The sequence below is a fragment of the Pinus tabuliformis genome, chromosome 1_2 (genome assembly GCF_031772625.1).
Source record: "Pinus tabuliformis cultivar Carrire ecotype Pingquan chromosome 1_2, CPIR1, whole genome shotgun sequence".
Taxonomy (NCBI): Eukaryota; Viridiplantae; Streptophyta; class Pinopsida; order Pinales; family Pinaceae; genus Pinus; species Pinus tabuliformis.
In genome coordinates this window covers 53180821-53199264 of record NC_142298.1, presented here as the reverse complement: position 1 = coordinate 53199264, position 18444 = coordinate 53180821, and the positions used below count along the sequence as shown (strand labels likewise).

Genomic DNA, 18444 nt, shown 5'->3' with positions numbered 1-18444 from the left:
AATTTTCAATAAATTTAATTTGAAATCTGGTTATAAATTGAGAAAAATATAATTTTAATTTGTGAAATCTCGACAATCCAAACTTTAAAAGTTTTTTAAAGTACTAAATATATTTGTGAATTTAAAAATACAATTTAAATGACAAAACATTATTATCTCACTAAAAAATTCATATCACCAAAATATATTGAAAAAAATAAAATAAAAATATCTTATTCAATTACACTATTTTATTTTAATTTATTGACTGCAACTACACATTCTCGAGATTTTTTATTTGAAAAATATTAAAAAATATTTTAAAACTTAAATATATTTCTAAAACTGATATTATGGTTAAAATTAAAATAATTCTTTTACGAATTAAAAACCTTCCTTCATCATGAGTGGATAGCACAATTCCATCGAAGATCAAGTGCATCTAACTCCATTGAATTCAGAAAGGTGATGGAAGTGGAAGATATTTTGAAAGATTCCCGATCGTGACATCACCCAGCATATTGGAAAGCATTTATGTTCAAAAAAAGGCACAGATTACTCTCAAAAGCTTACCTTTTCCAGGAAATATTTTGTGGACGGAACAATTTGCATGGATTATTATTGGGGAAGGTGTCAGTAAAGAGGGAATATTTAAAAGGAAAATAAATGAGCTTTTAAAAATGGTATCTATTGGTTAAAACGCACTATAAAGGTAATATTCATCTAAATCTTTTGCCTTGGTCCTTTTTTCTAAAATAAATGTTCCTTTTCTGGAAAGTCATTGGGAAGCACAATGAAAAATGTGTTAAATTTGAAATAAAATAGAGTGGAGTGGAATGATTTGAGATTTATAAGATTTAAGTAGGAGATTAGAGTAGAGTAGAGTATTTTTAGTGTTTTAGCGATTTAAGATATATGTAAGAGATTTTACTATTTATTTTATTGAATTGGTTATTTTTATTTTGTATTTTATTCAACATTTATGGTGGGTTAAATATCATAATAAAATTTGATAAGTTGACATTCAGTAATATTTGTGAAAGTGGGGAATTGTTTGAGGATTTTTCTATGAATATTTCTTTGGAAAAACATTGGCATTGAATTGAGAGAAGTGAGGTGCATTTTAAAATCAAATATAAAGCAAATTTATAATGTTTGTGCATGTCATTCATGAGGTCTCCACTTGTGAACCTATGACATAGCACATGCATTCATGAGATATTAAATAATACCTCTAATTTCACTAAATATTGATAAATATGTGTCAAGATCCATTTTTTCAACCCCTTTTCCAATAGAAAAAACTCACAGTTTTACTATATATCCCTTATTTTTATCGAATACCCTTTTTTGTAGCACATCCAATACCTATGGCCCCCCCAAGCAAACTACCTAGCATTTCCCCCCAATACCTAAAATATTTTGACTCCATTTTTCACAATTTTAAAACCCCTTATGGATCAACATGATAAGATATTGGTTAATAAGGTGAAGCCCTCATGCTATCATTATTGTGACATGTGACATAAAGTAGCATCATATATATATATATATATATATATATATATATATATATATATTTTTAAGCAATCCTCACAGGATACCTCATTCTTTCTCAGAATATATAGATTAATGGTGGTTGAATTGCTAATCACAAGGTTGGCAGCCCTAAGGCACTTATCTAGATTTGAACATGTGACTTATGGTCTATCCCTTATTGAGTTATCCCTTGGACTCATTGTGTGTTTGTATAAGGTAAAGAATAAATTTTATTTTAAATACCCAAGTAGTGCTTTCCCATGTTTGGCAGTGTCATCTTTGATAAACTTATTAATGTAGATTAATTTTCCTAACCCAATGAGAATTCAAACCATGCATATAATGGGAAAAGCTAACCAAGTGCCTACAAACATTTAGGGACACGTAGTTAACTTAATCTCTTGCGATATATATATATATATATATATATATATATATATAGAGAGAGAGAGAGAGAGAGAGAGAGAGAGAGAGAGAGTTGAATATGCATGTTCCCATCCTATAGAGAGCGTCCATTGCTTTAGAATCATAAATTACTAAAAACTACACATTCTATCAACATTGCTCAAAATTATTACATTTCATTCATAATAAAAAAAGAACATCAACTATATAGTCTTTGTTTTCATGCTAAACATCAATCCCAATCAATGACCTAAAAGTGAAACTCCGTGGACTCCACTTCCTCTCCATCCATAAACTTATAAATACCCATTTCATCCATAGGAAGAGACAAGCTTGCTTGGATAGCTCTTATTCTTTAAAATTTAGCTCTTGGAGCATATGATTGAAGGAGAGCCATTCAAAAGATTGGAGGGCCTACTTTATATTTCACAACAAGGGTGCAAGCCTCACATTAGACATAGAGGTGTTTTTCCTTTCACAATCAATAACCAACTTAGAATCACCCAGAATTTGGATTTTATTTACTTTTTTATTGTCACCTCCAAAAAGGTCCATAATGCATTAAATTTAACTCCTTTATTTATTCCACACCCAATAGCATATCTAATATGCACATATATATTGGGGTTTGGCATATATATTGGTGGTGAAGCCACCCTCCATCTGATTGAGTATGCTAAGGAAGAGGAGGAGATCTCAGAATATTTGGATGGAGAAAAATTTAATTGTGATCTCTCCCTCTTCTTCAGAGATGTAGAGTAGCTTAACCACTAAAAAACCTCGTGAGATCTTCTCTTTTTCCTTAGAATATTTGATCATAAAGAGTTACTTAACCATTAATCACAAAATATCTTATATATGTAATATGTTTTCATGAAAAACTTTTAGAAATCTCCTTGTTTTTCTCAAAATATTTAAATGAAAAATAACTTAATTCTCGATCACAATAATAATTGATTAAACCTACTAAAACCTAATCAAATTTAAACCTCAAATTAATTAAAACAAAAAAATATTATAATAAATTACATTTTAAAATTTGCTCAGAATTAATAAAAAAAACTAATTTTAAAATAGTTATTCAAATCAAACAAACTAAATAATTATACCAAGTATATTTACCACTTAAAAATAAATATTCAAATCTAAGAAACTAAGTCATTAAACCAGATATATTTATAACTTAAAAAAACACAAATCTCTTAGAACTTTAGATATATTTACAACTTAAAAGAAAAAACACAAATATATGAGAACTTTAAAATTTTAAGCATTAAACATTTTAATTTTAAATTATTTATCCTTCTCATTTTTAAAATTAAACTAAACTGAAGTAAACCAAAATAAACATACATCAATATTACTTTCACAATTTTAATACATCAACATAATGTTGCATGTAATTTCCATGTGGTTAGCTTGCTTTGGCTTTACTCTACAACTATATCGCTAGCATCCATTTAATATTCCTTTAAATCGATAACTCACCCTCCTACAAATGTCATATCATTCATTAAATGTCCTAGGGTTGCCACATATAAATCCTATTAATTAGCATCAGTTGCACATGACAAGCTTCCAATAATGAAATGGGTATAAAGACATCACACTCATTATGGCTTGAGTTTTGGATTATGTATAATGACATCACACTCATTATGGGTTCAGTTTTGGATTATGTATAATGACATCGGATTATATATAATGACATCACACTCATTATGGCTTCAGGTTTGGATTTTGGCTTACTCTAATAATGGCATCACACTCATTACGGCTTCAGGTTTGGATTTTGTTTTAATAATGCAAAAGTTTACCCGTGGGCTATCGTTTGTGAACATTATACATTGTAATATCAACAATAGGTCGAGTTCATCAATGAAAATTTATTTCCAGCGAACAAAATGATTGTGAGATGGTCTACATATGAATGCCCAAAACATAATTATACACCTTTCAACATTTTTTTGTTTTTTAAATTTATCCATAGATTTTTATTAATACGAATAAAGAAAGTTTACATTTGATTTTTATTAATACGAAGAAAGAAATTACAGTTGATCAGGGAAATTTTGTTTCCACAATTTCTTCAGTATTTTACAGAACAATATTATGAGTGGACGAGTTTAGAAACTATGAAAAAACAAAAAAATAGAAAAGTGGAAAACTGACATGTGTACTTAGCTAGTCTTGCTACTACAAATTTAAACAAGTTTACTACTAGATATTAAATAAGAAAAGTAAGCTATGTACCATATATATATAACAAAAGAGACAAAACACTGACCAATCCTAAGAGAAGTTCAATTTTCGTTAATACACTAGCACCCTGATTTCTCATTGGACTCTTTAGTCCAAAATTATCACTATTGATGTGGTAACATAGTTGGCTTGAGGGGAGGCTTGCGCTGGAGCATTGATGGTTGCAAGTCCTTTCTTGTGCTCATTCGACTTAGTGTCTGATTTTGAAACTACATAATGTTTTATGCGAGACAACCGAGCAACTATATCATCCAAGTTGTATCTGATGTCCCTGAGAATGCGCTTGATGTCTTCCTGACCTACAAAGAGTTTACAGTTGTCTACTTTCTTATCTCTGATGACCATGCTGAGAATAGTTTCCATTTGACGATGTTGAGTGATGGAATGAAGGAAATGGATCCTTCGACAACGGAAATTCCCTGCATCCGGAATCTACTTGAGGCTACTACCTCCAATATCCAAGTCTGAAAAGTAAACACGATCTCCAAATTCCTTAGCCCCTAGTTGAAGAATTTATTTTCGTACCTCCAGGGGCATCGCTTAAAAGTAGTTGGCATCTGATTCCCATCCAAACAACCTCCTGTGTCGCGACGAAGAGGACCCTAAGGTGCCTCCTCTGTGGTTGGGAGCACGTAGCCTTAGCGCCATGAGAACAATGAACTTGCAATACAAATAACTATGACATGTGGTTGAAAAGGAAGAAGATGGTATAGGAAACGTAATGGTAGTGAAATGACATTAAAGTAAGAGTTGCATCGAGTGTCAATGACCCCATTAAAACCTTATGGAGAAGGTACCCAGGTACCAAACTCCGCAAACCAAAAGAAGGAAAGGAGAACCTTGCAAGGTCCAAGTTATCTGGAGCCACTGAGGGAAGGACTGCACCCAGTTCAAAGAAAGGTCTAGACCCAAAGCTATGGAGAAAAAAGAACAAAAAACATTGGCCCATGGGAGAATTAAAAACATTAGTGTGAGATAAGAGAAAACACAAATGGTGACCGACAATTAGTATATGAACCATGATCATCCAAACTAGCAAATGTATAAAATTTAACGTAATCACTAAAGACCCAAGACTAAATTTGAGAGGATGGTTTGACCTCAGGAATATAGTGATGAAACTTTGAAAAAACAATATGGAAAGGATAGGTTTAGCAATTACTCGAATACCCCATGAGCTCCCAACAATGATGGAGCACACAGAAAACCAGTGTTTGAAACATAAGGAAAGAAACTGATAACCAATACCTCCACTGAAACGGTCTTTTACCATAGCAAGGAGGTCCTTAAAGAAAATTCCCCCCATAACTATAAGTGCTATGGAACTGTTGGAAAATTATAGAGAGCTTCTTTGTAAACAAACTCCTCTGCCACTCTGAGTCCTTTTCCATTCAAATATATGGTAACCAAAATGTGAGAGTATGAGCATGTGAGTCCATTGTTAGCCAAATGTAGAGGATGTAATCACATGCTTTCCTTGAGAGACTATGATCCATAATTTTGTCATTAATGAGCTTACCTTGGTTGTCAAATGGGAGAGCAAAGGCTTCTAATCCTTCATGAGAGGGGAAACCCATCTCTGAACTGATAGAAAGGAATGAATAACCAGACATTATACCACATGCAAGGATTGACACTCTGTGTTGCAGACTTTGAAGGCACTTCGAATTCCACAATTGTAAACCTTCAATCGTTACAAACTCTTGCCACACTTGCGTCCTACTCCATTAGGTGTAATGCTCATTGCTACCATCTAGAACTGCCACCTTGTTGGCCAACAAAATTTTGCATATGGTCATTATGACTAGACTGCGTGGAAAATACAACAATAAGGGCTTGTTGTTGGAGCGTCACATGCTTTGAACGTTTTGGCTGGAAAGCACCCCCATCAGGGAATACACACTTCAACTTAATGGGCAATGTTTTAATCACATACTAACAGACTATGTGAAAGAAAAACCATCATAGTTGATTAGGCCAATGGCTAGAGAAATTCACAATAAGCTTGAGGTATTTAATTTACTTGTTTACTTCATTGAAACTATCATGGAGTTCAAGGAACCCTTAATGTCATTGAATTTTTAATATAGAATTGATATGTAGCATTTAAAAAATATTAGTAAAAATAAAAATATTCAATGTGGGTGATAAATAAAATATTTTCACCATGCAAATTTAATTAATACCACGGGGGTTTCACTGGGGGAGCAATACCATATCATGTGCATTCATATTTTGGGATATTTAATGAGGAAAAAACAACATAATATATTGGGGGATATATTGTGGACATTGAATTGAACATATCTTTTACTTCCCCAATAAGTCTATCAACACGTTCATGGTAAGAAGGTTCCTGAACCATATACAGTAAATTGGAGCAAAAAATTAATTCATGAACTAATTGTGAACAAGAAAAGGAATACGTAGAAGAAGAAATTTAGTTGAAGCTAGTTAAGCACCTCATAAGAAGTCGATAGGAACCTCGCACAATGCTCAGATCAGAAAAGTGGATTGCTGCAGATTCAATTCAAACCCTCGAGTGCGCCTGAAACCCCCCTGACTCTTCAAAATAACAATGAAAATCGCAGGAGCGACCCGCTTATTTAGAGGGCAAGGAAAAGAACTTAGTGACCTATTATAAAGATCAACAAGTTGAACGATTGCAATAATCAAGATTCAGTTGACAGTTAAAGCAGTGGGATCTAATGATGGAAAAAATTCCAATCGTCTAACATTGGATCTGACGGTGCACAAGAATACAAAGTGCCAGATGGGGGAGTTCTTCCAAGAGAAAATACCTTAGGGCGTAATAAAATTACCAATTGGTATCAAATCAGTTCATGCGTATTATTTTAAAGATAAGGTTTGAACATAAATTATTGAAGAGAAAAATAATGGAAAATGGCGGTTATGGTTGAGTAGTCATTGTTTGTATTGTATCAACTCTCCCTACACCATTGAAATGCATGTGATTAGTTTATACATATAAACTATGTTTATTATTTTTTGTATATTAAAGGTTTTTGAAAAGAAATGAGCAAAAACAAACCAATCGTATCAATGACAACGCCCATTTTCACACATGACTCGATGTACGGAACATTAAATCTTTGTTATTCAACGTTGGTGTATCATCAAAATTGTGAAAAGAAATTAGGGAAATGAATATGGTTTATGAGAGTCATTCTTATTTAGGTGGTTTATTTTGAAAATATTTTGGATTTTGATGGACAGGAGTGATTGAACTGGGATCATGGAAATATTTGGGAATATGCAATCTGGATGAGAATGACTATCAGGAACACTATCTGATTCCTAAATATTCCAAGAATTGACAATTGATTTAAGTGAGGTTAATGAGAAAATGTCATTTTAATCTATCATATTGGATTGAAGATTCCAACCTATCTTCTGGTTCTTTTTTTGGGGCTTTGGAGTAAAATAATTCACATTACTTCTCTTAGTTTGATTTCAAAATATTCTTAGAATTGGCAATCTAGAGAAGCATGGCAACTTGGTTGTAGATGAAGGACAAGAGTGAGGTCAAATTTTTAGCTCACTCCTATCTATGAGATTTTTTTGGAATATTCTTGAAATTTGTCCCAAAAAAATAAATTGACCTCGCTCATATCCATCATATTTTGAAATATTCTTGAATCTGACAAAAGATGGCTAACTTAACTCAATTGCATATTCTTGGAACTTGCAAAGAATGGCTAACTTAACTCTAGGAATATTTCAAAATTTGAGAAACATGAATGATGTCAATTTTTTGACCTCACTCTTGTCTATTAAATTCTGAAATATTCTAGCATTTGTAATCGAAATTAGTATAATTGCATTTAACACTTGGAATAGACAATTTAGATAAAAATGGCTCTCAAAATCACTATATGATTTTGTAATATTCTTGGAAATGACAATTGAGTTAAGTTAGATAGTGAGTGAGAGAAACATGTCATTTTAATCTGCCATAATGGATTGAAGATTCCAACCCATCTTTAACTCTCTTTTTTTGGGTAACTTCCAGGGTTTAGCAAATATTTTAAGGGCCTACATATCTCAATTGCTAATGTTAATGTGCATATATTTTATGGGCCTACATATCTCAATTGCTAATGTTGATGTGCATGGGAGGTATGGTTGGACATTGCAATATATGTTACAAGTGAAGATTTTACTGTAAACTTAACTGGATTGCAAATTGCTCATATTCATCAAAATATGTGAGATCTCAATTCTGCAATTTAAAAATAAAAACAAAAACTAGGTAATACAATACAATCTGCAATAATATAATAATATAAAATGCCACGTGCTCGTTGCTCGGCTTTATGGAAAGCCCAACCCCCTAATTCGTTAGCTTCTTATGTTATAAGAGTGGGTCGATGGTTCAAGCCCATCAAACGAGCGAAGGCAATTATGTGTTTTGATAATGACAATGTTATAATAAATACTTATTTCTGCATTCTTGCAATTAAATTCTATTATATTTGAATCTCTGGTCATATATATGTTGCACGAATTTCTGGAACGTTGGGAACTTGGGTATGAGTATTGGGAGCAGTAATATTATATAATAATAATAATAATAAAATATTAAAAAAACTTATATAATTTATATAATAATCGAAATTAATATTGAATCAAAATATTAAAATCAATTTAAATATATAAATAATAAATATATAATCTCTTTGATATGTAAATATATTCTATGGGTGTTTCTCTCTCTGAGTCTCTCCCTTCTATATATATAAAATATCAAGATCATTATTAGTTCTCTGACACATGACCAGTGTTTGAAACACTCTGGCTTAAAAATACAAGGAAACAATTTTACATATGTTTCTCTAATTATTCTTAAGAGAAAAAACAACTCTAATGTTTAATCATTGATTACCACATACAATATGCACACACAATCTTCTATGATATATACACATAAACAACAAAGGAAATACTCACCAGCAAGACATCGTATATATCACCCTTATGTCTAGGTGCCACACGCTTCCTTAACCCATCAAGAAATCGCTCTAGTTTCTCAATTAAGGATATTGGGGTTAAGGATGTCTTTGGCCTTTCTTCCCGCGAAGGTTTCAACATAGGCTCATGTTTTGTGGGCAATTCAACACATTTTTTCTACAGGGTTTGTATTCCCCAACCCCAGGGAACGTTGAAACTCCAAAAAAACAATCTTCAAAACTCCTGGAACTGTCCCCAGCTCCAATTACAGCTCCCGCTGAAAAGGTAATGTTCCCATATAATTTCAAAGCTCCCAGGAGCACGAGAACCATTGGAACAGGCTTCCCACCTCTCGAAAGCGGTTCCGGTGTAACAGAAAGTCATACATCATGTGGCCATGGGAGCTCTGGTTGCAATATATAACATTTATCATAATCATTATTTTCCCTCCTTGTTTTGTGATACATTTTTTAACGTTTGTCATCATCATTATCATTCAAGGGAGAAATGAGGATGGATGGAATGCTAGATTTCAAAGGTTGCATTGATTAAAAGGTGTAAGGTCTTGTTTTGCGTAAGGGTCATGTCAGTGCAAGAATTATAAAATAGAGAGAGAAAACGCTGCAAGGAAAGACCACAAATAAATCCTATGCTATCGGACTTTAATTGAGCAACAGCAAAATCAAACAGTGAACATATACAACCGCCACTCAATACAACTCGATAGCATAAAATTTATTTGTTGCCATAAGGAAATCTTACTTGCAAAACATGGAAGTCACGTGTTTTCAATTTAATAATCGTCATTATGAGCGAAACATGTAATGTAATAGAAGCGCATAGGCATTGTGATTGTTTATTTGTTATTACTTCATTATGTCACATGCTTTTACCTTTATACATACGGTGATGTATATAAACTTATAATACAAATACAATTGAATGGAAGCGGCCACGGAGTTGGGAAAACGTAGATACAGCAATCACACTCCTGAAATTGACAGAAATTTATCTTTTCATGTCTGCACCAGTGGTCTAGTGGTAGAATAGTACCCTGCCACGGTACAGACCCGGGTTCGATTCCCGGCTGGTGCAATGGTGCTTTTATTTTTTTTGTTTGATATTCGGTTTTGAAGGAGCACTAAATTAAAGATCAAATGTGAACAGACAAAAAAAACGGCCTGTAAGCAATCCATTCGGTTTTGAAGGAGCACTAAATTAAAGATCAACTGTGAACAGACAAAAAAAGACGGCCTGTGAGCAATCCCTTTCAAATTATTTTATGGTTTAATTATTAAATATTTTAACTAACCGTACATATATTGTCGTTGTAGTATAGTGGTGAGTATTCCCGCCTGTCACGCGGGTGACCCGGGTTCGATCCCCGGCAACGGCGAGTTTTATTTTTCAATTTGCCGGCGGCAGGCATTCAATTTCAAAATAATTATTCCGTGTCTAGCACATTGTCTCACTTCGGTTGCACGTGCTTAATCAATTGTACTTGGATTAGCCTTTTCAGCCTCTTCAAAGATTTCCCTAAACTATGAGCACACAAGACTCAAGTTGTACACCTAACCTTAATAAACCCTAGATTTCGAATTATGTGCTTGGCGTTCTTTAAAAAAATCTCACACAAGTCCACCAACTAAGTGCCTCATGGATTCCACTTTAAACCAACATAGTATGCCACTATTTCCCCATCATCTCTTACGTATACTGGATCTGTGGTCTTTTTGCTACCTACTTGTTATTACTTAGTTTTAATCATTCCTAGAAAGTTGTTAACGCATTCCAACTACTTGCAAAATAATGTGTTGCAAGTCAAGTTCCCAAAACCAAGGCACTCACCACTTAAACACCTAAGATGCCTCATTCCATTGAAACATCAACTCAACCATGTCCAACACATTCATTGTGCATGGTTCACCTTAAGGTGTGCACACACATCTCTAAGTGCATAGGATATTGTTCATTATGTAACACTCAAGTGCCTTGCCGACTTTCCATCAATTAGTCATGTGGACCTGAGTCATCTCTGCAACCACAACCAAGTCACTCATCATGCCAACTCTAAGTTTCATTGATGCTTGGGCAATGCCTATATACATAACTATTTATGGGTGGGCAACATATAACCACTTCGTCAACTTGGTTCTTTATAGAAACCCCAAATCTTTTGTGACTTCGATCTCCCATATAGCACTATCACCTCCATCAAATTTGTACATGCCTCTTGTTAAGGTGTAGCATCATGCTCCATAAACTACAACCACCAAATGTGTTCATGCCACCAAAAGAATAATGCTACATCAACTCAACCAGGTCCAACACATTCATTGTGCATGACTCACCTTAAAGTGTGGGCACGCGTCTTTAGGTGCCTAGGATATTGCTCAATGTACAACACCCAAGTACCTTTCCGAATTTCCATCAATTAGTCATGTGGATCTAAGTCATCTTTGGGACCACATCCAAGTCACTCATCGTGCCAACTCTAAGCTTCATCCATGCTTGGGCAACACCTGTATACAAAACTATTTATGGGCAACATACAATTGCTTCATCAAGTTGGCTCTATATAGAAAACCAAAAACTTCTGCAATTTCAGTCTAGCATATAACTCTGTCACATCCATCAAACGTGTACATGCCTCTTACCAAGGTCTACAATCATGATCCATAACCTACAACTACCAAATGTGTTCATGCCACCAAAAGAACGATGCCTCGCCACTTGCACTACATTTTATCTGCCCAAGTGGTGTTATACGCCAAAACCGTAACCCACCAATAGTTTATGCCACATTGTGCCTCTATCTTCTTAGATATTAGGCATTTGAGGTAACAAGATGTCTAAATCTACATGACAAACAAGTTCAAAGCCCATAAGTTGGTTTAGGTGTTGCGTTGGATAATTGGCAACAAGGAGATCATGAGCTGCACTCTAGACATTGTGCAACTGTTCATTATGCCTGTTGGATTGGTACTAAGGTACATGATTTTCCTACTTTCAATGGTATAGGATCTATTGTTTTTTTTTTCAAGGAAATTCATTTGTATATTGAGGAAGCGCAAAAGATCCCTTTGTTAGATGTTCCTCTACAAGCAACCCCTGCAAGATGGTGGGGAACTCATCGCAATCAATTTCAAGACTGGGAATCAATTAAGTTTGTTATGTTATGTCGATTTCCTATTCCAGAGAAGCCTTTAGATATAATTCCTATATATGAAGGTTATACCAGTCCACAGAATCATATTCAGACCTGTAGTGCTATTTGGACAAAATTTGGGTTACCTACCGAAATTTGGGTACACAATGGGGACATTTTTGCAAGCTTGATACTTGAAGAAAGAAATGAAGAGGAAAAAAACCAACTGGGAGAGCTTGATAGTTCAATTTTGTAGTGACTTCTCATTTTCAGATGAAGACAAAAGGATAGTAGAGGTGTTGAAAGCCATTAAAAGAGTGTTGTTTCCTACTAGGAAACCTATTGCTGATTGTAGCAGTTTTGGAGATTATGAACATTTGTATGAATTTGGATTTCATGAAGTTGTTGCTTGCGGCAAGATCAATAAGGAACTAAAAGATGATGATCTGGAGGGACTAAGGCATTTTTCCTTTAAGGAATATGGTGGAGAACGGAATATAAAGGATGATCATGTAAAAGATGCCCCGCATCTGAAGCCTCTGAAGTTGCAAAAGCACAATATTCGAATCAAAGAGAAACCTAAGCTAGATTCTATTGTTGACCATTGGGATGAGCAAACTACAAAGGAGATATTTGATCTGTTAAAAGAATATGAAGACTTGTTTCTGGCATCTGTTTCAAAGCTAAGGGGGAGCAAAGGAGATCTATGAGAAATGAAAATTGTTTTGAAGGTTGATGCAAGGCCAATCAAACAACACCCATACCGCTTGAATTCATGAGTTAAAGAGAAAGTGAAGAAATAAATGGACAAGATGCTAGTTGCGGGTCTTATTTTCCCAATTGATGAATCAAAATGGATCAACCCTATTGTCATTCAAGATAAAAAGGATTCAGGTGATATCAAAGTTTGTGTAAACTATAGAAGTCTTAATAACGCTTGCATCCATGATCTGTTTGCTACTCCCTTTCCTGATGAAGTATTGGAGAATGTTGCAGGAAAAGAAGCTTATTCTTTTACTGATAGATTTTTTGAGTATCATCTAGTTTGTATTGCAAAGGAGGATAAAATAAAGACTACTTTTACCACAAAATGGGGCTCATACGCTTATCATGTTATGCCCTTCGGCCTTAAAAATGCTTTGGTTGTGTTCTCTAGGATTGTTGTTGCCTTTAGATATTATATTCATAAATTCCTTGAGGTGTACACGGATGATTGGACAATAAATAGCCTCGTAAAGAAGCACTCTAGCTTATTTAGGGTAATGTTTGATCGTTGTCGAAAATTAACTATTTCTTTAAATTCGAAGAAATGTATTTTTGTTGTTCCCTTTGGTACCTTTCTTGGACATATTGTTTGTAAAGATGGTGTTTGTGTTGATCCTGCCAAAGTTGCAGTAATTTTAAATATGTTGCCACCCACAAGTGTTAATAAGTTGCAGTCTACTTTGGGACACACATGCTATTATTGTCAGTTTATCCGCAATTATGCCTTGATCAATGCGACATTAGAGATGTTGCTAAAGAAATTTGAACATTTCATATGGACTACTAAATGTGATGTTGCATTCGACGCCTTAAAATAAAATCTTGCAAGTGCTCCAATTCTAGTTTACCCGGATTGGAAAAAAGAATTTCATGTTCATATAGATGCTTCTAGTATTTCTTTGGGTGTTATTTTAGCATAGCCAAGCGAAGGCAACTTAGATCATCCCATCTATTTTGCTAGCAGAATACTCTCCACTGGTGAGAAGAATTATACAACCACCGAACAGGAAGCTCTCGCCATGTTGTACTCTCTCCAAAAGTTAAGGAATTATCTTGTTGGTGGTCCTACAATGTCTAAGGTCAGCGCATGCTTTTGAATCCTCTGATATATGGAACATCCAGTCTCTCCAATGTAGGGGATTCCACAGGAACATGGAATCAAATAAACACCCTTCATGTTTTTAGGATCCACAAGGCCTTTGACGGATCTTAAAGCGTCATAAATGGTTTTTAAGGGTCTAAAGGTGGAAACGACCTTATGCCTACTAATAATACATGAAATCTTGTTTGTAGTCCCTTGAATAAAGGGAAGTTGGACACTAGAGGCCACTTCAATTGGCTCTTTCTTAGTTCGAGGACCCTAGCTAGCTTTTAAAAAAGTCGTGATACCTTGGAACCTATTATAACCATTCTTCTTAAAAATACTAAGGAGATGGGTTTTCTCATCCATAAGATGGTCTTCATCAAAAACCCTTAAAGCCCGAGTTGTTAGTGTGTTGAGAACAACTAGATTTTGGGTTGGATAGTGATGGGATTTGGCATGTAAATATTGTTCAGTGTGGGTTTTATTACGAAATACCTAGTGAGAGAAAAAACCATCATATTTTTTCTAGATAAGCACATCAAGGAAGGGTAAGCTTCCATCAACTTCAGATTCCATGGTAAATTTGATGGAACTGGATTTATTGTTCAGATGCTGAAAAAACAAGTCTAATTTCTCCCAACAATGGGGCCATAGGATGAAAGTATCATCAACAAATATTTTCCATACTTTCGATTTAAATTGAGGAGAATCTAAAGCTTTCGATTCAAAATCCTCCATAAATAGGTTCACAACAACAGGAGAGAGGGGAGAACCCATTTCTACCCTGCAAGTTTTCTCATAGAATCCACCTTCAAAGCTAAAGAAGGTCGAGGTAAGGCAAATTTCCATAAGCCTGGTTGTATCAGGGCCAGTTATGTGATTGACTAGTTCAACAACCTCCTAGTTAATAGGGATGTTGGTGTAAAGAGAAACAATATCAAAACTAACCATAAAATCACCACTACAACAAAACCCTGTGATTAGCATCCCTTTTTGCTTCCTTTTTTGCGTCTACAGACCATTTTTGGTGCTATTTGTGTCCATTTATCAAATATGGTGCAAAACTTGATGCAAAGTTTTCACCGAGTTTTGCACCAAGTCTTACATCAAGTTTAGCACCAGGTATTGTAATAGGTTTTGCACCAAATTTTACACCAAGTTTTACGCCACGTTTTATGCCAAGTTTTGTGCCATCCTTTGCACCATGTTTTGCATCAAGTTTGGCACCTAATTTTGTTTCACCATCTTTTGCATCCTCTATTGCATCCACTTTTTGCGCCTAAACTTGCATCAACTTTTGCATCCTCTTTTGCTTTATTTTTTAAATCATTTTTTGCATCCATTTTTGCATATTTTTTGCATCCCCTTTGTGCCAAGTTTTGCATCAAGGTTTGTGTCTAGTTTTTGCATCTACTTTTGTTGCATTGACTTTTACATCTTGTTTTGAATCCATATTTACATCCTCTTTTTCATCTGTTATTGTGTCCACTATTGCATCCATTTTTCTTGTGCCATAATTTGCACCTAGTTTGACACCTCCCTTTGCACCCTCTTTTGTTTCTAAATTTGCATCCACGATTGCATCCTCATATACATCTAGGTTTTCATCGACTTTTACATCTATTTTTAATCCCTTTTTATATCCACTTTTGTGTCAAGATTTGCATCAGGTTTTGTGTCTCGTATTGCATCTACTTTTTCATAGAATTTTGTTGCATTAACTTTTCCATCATATTTTATATCCATTGTTGCACCCATGTTTACGCCCACTTTTACATCCCTTCTTGCATCCTATTTTTCATCTTCATTTGCTTGTTTTTTAGCATCTATCATTACATCCACTTTTGTTGTGACACAATTTGTGCCATGTTTTGTACTTACTGTTGTACCCACGTTTTCTTCCAATTTTGCATCCATCTTCGCATCCTCTTTTGCATAAAACATTGCATCTATTTTTTCATCCACTTTTGTGTTGGGTTTTGCATCTCATTTTGTATCTTCTTTTGCATGTACTTCCATTGCATCCAATTTTGTTTCTCATGTTGCACCCGTGTTTGCATCCACTTTTACATCCCTTATAGCATATTGTCTTACATCTAAGCTTGCATCTTTTTTTTGTTGTCTATTATTACATCCACTTTTTTTGTGCTATGATTTGTGCCATATCTTATGCCTATCATTGCAACCCACATTTTCTTCCACTATTGCATCCACATTTGCATCCTCTTTTGTGTCCAAGTTTGCATCAAATATTGTTTATGTTTTTTGCATCCCATTTCGAATCTACTTTTACATCCACTTTTGATTCGTCCAATTTTGCAACTAATTTTGTGTTCACTATTGCACCCATGTTTGGCCCATGTTTACATCCCTTTTTTCATCCAATTTTTCCTCCTTTTTGCATTCAAGTTTGTGTCTTTTTTTTTTTACATTCATTGTAGTATCCACATTTGTTTCACCACAATTCATGCTAAGTTTTATGCCTACTATTGTGCCCATGTTTTCTTCCACTTTTTCATCCATGTTTGAATCCTATTTTGTGTTCAAGTTTGCATCAACTATTGCATATAATTTTTCATCCACTTTTGTGTCAATTTTTCTGTCTTGTTCTGCATCTACTTATGTTGTGTCCACTCTTCATCCAAATTTACGTCTATTTTTACCCCCATTTTTTTTGTTCACTTTTGCATCCCTTTTCCAACACACATCATATTTTTTGCATTGATGATATTTCTTATGACATTGAAAATTATGAGCAACTAATGACAATGTCAATAATTATAACGATGATGATAATGAAGATAATGACGATGACATGAATTGTGATTGTTATGATAATGACAATGATGACAAAGACGATGGGAGTTACAATGACAATGATGATGATGATGCTAATGACCTTCGCCATTCTTCCCAATTTTTAAATGTTGTCATGGTCAAAATCATAATAATTATCTTTGGCATCATCTTCCAAGTCATCATCATCTGATCATCATTATCATTATTTTCATCTTGGTCATCATCAAGAACAATAATGGCATGAATGATGATTATGATGTTCATGATGAAGATGAAAATACTTATGATAAAAATTATATTAGTTATGATGATGGGGATGACAACAATTATAATGACGATGATAATGGTAGTAATGATGATGATCATCGATCATCTCTAAAAAATAAAGTTGTTATTTTTCTTGCATATATCATGTGTCCTAAGAACCCTTTTCGAGCACTCGTAACATTTTTTAGGTTGATGATATTTCTTATGATGCCTATAATTATGAACAATTGATGACAATATCCATAGTCATGATGATGATGATGATGAAGACATGAATGATGATTATGACAATAATGAAATGATGACATTGATGGTGGTGATGATGGCGATAACGAAGATGATGACCCTCCCTCTAAACTAGTGAGGTACTCACAATGAGACAAAAAAGTACTCTCAAGTTGAAATATTCATATAAGAATGGATTTGGATTGATAAGCATCAATGATGATTTACATCATCATAGCCAACATTGTCAAAATAGTAAGGCCTTGACTAACAATTTTATCTCTCCATTAGATTAGAGCACAATGTTGGGAGGCATAAATTTGGACACCACTGCCTCTCTAGGCACTTACCCCACCAGGATGTTCACCAGGTATGTCCTCACATGATCATTTCCTAATCCAATATCATAATATTTGACACCAGGAAATGTCAATCCTCATGACTATTCTTATCTTGGATTAATGTACTTGACTTATGGCGATTAGTCCTAGTCAAAGTCCAAATTCTCAAAGAATATTGTTGACACCTAATCATCAAGATTGGGTGTCAACAATATTCCAAATTCTCAAAGAATATTGTTGACACCTAATCATGAGTTGAACGACTTCAAGTGTAGAATGTGAGTCATAGAGTTCTTTTAGCTTTTGTAAGGCTTCAAAAGCAGTTGAAAATGGCAAAATATGGCAACTCACCTCTTCATTTACAGATGTTGCGATTAATGTGTAAGCTTTGTTGTTCTTGTTTTCCCAAATGACGAGCTCTTTGTCTGAGGTAGGCTGTTCTGGCTTTTTGTCTCCATCTCCAACACACACTCCTTTCCATAACTCATTGGACATGAGAGTGTATTTTATCATCCGGGATCACTCAGGATAGTTCTCCTTTCCAGTGAGAACTATTCCCACGATGGATATGATTGAATGCATACTGTAACAAAAAAACTTCTGCTGCAAAACTTTTACTCTTAATGGGAAAAAAATAGTTCTGATATGATTGGACAACA

General features: G+C 34.3%; 2 non-coding genes across 2 annotated transcripts; both read left to right on the top strand.

Moving 5' to 3' along the window:
* Positions 1 to 10180: 10180 nt before the first annotated feature.
* TRNAG-GCC (transfer RNA glycine (anticodon GCC)) lies at positions 10181 to 10251 on the top strand. Its single transcript has one exon. It is a non-coding gene; the product is annotated as a tRNA-Gly (tRNA).
* Positions 10252 to 10480: 229 nt separating this feature from the next.
* Positions 10481 to 10552, top strand: TRNAD-GUC (transfer RNA aspartic acid (anticodon GUC)). Its single transcript has one exon. It is a non-coding gene; the product is annotated as a tRNA-Asp (tRNA).
* The last annotated feature ends 7892 nt before the right edge of the window (positions 10553 to 18444 follow it).